Here is a 2,592-nt window from a genome sequence, read left to right on the forward strand (position 1 = left end):
GCTGCCACAGCTGGAGTTGATGTAAAGTTCAAAGAACATTCCAAGTGTGCAATTTTCACATAAGCTAATATGATTCAAAGAGCAAAGGAGTTAAAAAAATTGAACGGAAAATATCTTTATATTACAGGTTGTTATAATTAGTGGGTGATAGAAGGGGTTTTATAGAGTCAACAAAAATTTGAGTATCGGGGACAGGTTCGGGGCTGTGCGTGGTCTCTATTTCCTCCTGACCTTACCAAACAACCATGTCATCAGAATCAAGCAAGAAACGGAAGCCCAAAGTGATCTGAAGTGATGGAACTCCATCTGAAGGCAAGCATAACCGTTCTGACACAGAACAGGAGGGTAAATACTACAGCGAGGAGGCTGAGGTGGGCCTGCGGGACCCTGGGAGAGACTATGAGCTGTACAAGTACACGTGCCAGGAGATGCAGAGGCTCATGGCTGAGATCCAGGACCTGAAGAGCCGAAGAGACAAGGATGTGGCAGTTGAGATAGAAGATCGGAGGATCCAGAGCTGTGTGCATTTCATGACTCTAAAGAAGCTTAATCGATTAGCCCATATCAGGTTGAAGAAAGGAAGAGACCAGACCCATGAGGCCATGCAGAAAGTAGATGCCTATCACCTGCAGCTCCAGAACCTGTTGTATGAGGTGATGCACCTGCAGAAAGAGATCACCAAATGTCTGGAGTTTAAGTTGAAACATGAAGAAATTGATCTGGTCAGTTTAGAGGAGTTTTATAAGGAGGGCCCTCCAGATATTAGCAAGGCTGAAGTCACCATGGGAGACCCTCACCAGCAAACCCTGGCACATCTGGACTGGGACTGGAGCAGCAAAAAAGGCTGGCAGAGAAGTACCAAGTGTGCCTGTCCAACAAGGAGAAGATCCTTCAGGAGATTGAGGTGAGCAGCCTCCAGCCTTGCCTCAATAGCATCATGCAGGCTTCCTTCCCAGTGAAAGAGTATCTATTCATACCGTTTGACCAGGCCCATAAGCAATATGAGACAGCTAGACATCTGCCACCGCCTCTCTATATCCTCTTTGTCCAGGCCACTGCGTATGGGTAGGCCTGTGATAAGACGTTGTCTGTGGCAATCGAAGGCAGTGTGGACGAAGCCAAGGCTCTATTTAAGCCTCCTGAAGACTCCCAAGATGATGAGAGTGACTCCGATGCTGAAGAGGAGCAGACCACAAAATGCCGGCTACCCACACTGGGAGTTCAGTTCGATGACAAGCGCAAGGAGATGCTGAAGAGGCACCCGCTATCTGTCATGCTGGACCTGAAGTGCAAAGATGACAGTGTGCTTCACCTGAGTTTCTACTACCTCATGAACCTCAACATCATGACGGTAAAGGCCAAAGTGACAACCGCCACAGAGCTGATCACCCCCATCAGTGCAGGTGACTTGCTGTCTCCTGACTCAGTCCTGAGCTGTTTGTATCCAGGGGATCATGGAAAGAAGACTCCGAATCCAGCCAATCAAAGTTGATAAAGTTGGCATCCTGACTTTGAGAGACTATGTACTTGACCTAGGTCACGCCTATTTGTGGGTACAGAAGTTAGGTGGCCTCCACTTCCCCAAAGAGCAGCCCCAGCACATGGTGATTGCTGACCACTCGCTGAGCACCAGCCACATGGAGACCACCATGAAACTGCTGAAGACCAGGGTGCAGTCCCTCCTGGCCCTCCACAAATAGTTTGCATCCCTGAAACATGGCATTGTACCAGTTACCAGTGATTGCCAGTACCTCTTCCTTGCAAAGGTTGTCTCCCGCCTGGTAAAGTGGGTGACAATTGCCCATGAGTATTACATGGAGCTGCATTTCACCAAGGACATTGTGGAGGCAGGACTGGATGAGGACACCAGTCTTTACTACATGACACTCGTGGAAAGGGGCACAGCCAAACTCCAAGCTACCGTGGTGCTGAACCCCAGCTACTCCTTCATCCCATCTTCCAGCTGTGTCTGAACTGGAAAGGAGAGAAAACCAATAGCAACGATGACAACATTCAGGCCATGGAGAGCAAGGTCAACATGTGCTACAAGGAGCAGTGCGGCCCCCGACCCAGCTCTTGACCAACCAGCTGCAGCACCTGTGTGTGCTGCTGGACGTCTACCTGGAGATGGAGAGTCATGACAACAGCATGGAGGGGCCCAAGGAATTTCCCCAGGAGAAGATGTTGGACACTGACCTCCCACTCAGCCTGCTGTTTTCCCCTAGGCCCTAAGTACTGGGCCTCTGCTTTCTGTTCTGACCCACAGGTGGCTCTTGATATTCTTCAAAGACAGATTTTTTTTATTTCTAGCCTATTAAAGTGACACTTGACCAAGTAAAAAAAAAAAAAATTGAGTACCTGTCATCTGTGGGTCCCTGTTCCTTTTTGTGCTACCCATCTGCTCTACTAATCCTTGTTCTTTGGGTCAAAGCACTTTTGATAATTTTTTATACATTTGTTTGTATGTTTCTTTACAATATGTTAGGGGCGCCTGGGTGGCGCAGTCGGTTGAGCGTCCGACTTCAGCCAGGTCACGATCTCGCGGTCCGTGAGTTCGAGCCCCACGTCAGGCTCTGGGCTGATGGCTCAGAG

The 2,592-nt window shown here is 49.0% G+C and overlaps 1 pseudogene; it reads left to right on the top strand.

Moving 5' to 3' along the window:
• The first annotated feature begins 245 nt into the window (after positions 1-245).
• LOC124505907 (THO complex subunit 5 homolog) lies at positions 246-2,232 on the top strand (annotated as a pseudogene).
• The last annotated feature ends 360 nt before the right edge of the window (positions 2,233-2,592 follow it).

Source organism: Lynx rufus, unplaced genomic scaffold (genome assembly GCF_022079265.1).
Source record: "Lynx rufus isolate CCGP_SWC_20201006 ecotype Redwood Valley unplaced genomic scaffold, mLynRuf1.p SCAF_9, whole genome shotgun sequence".
In the NCBI taxonomy this organism is placed as follows: Eukaryota; Metazoa; Chordata; class Mammalia; order Carnivora; family Felidae; genus Lynx; species Lynx rufus.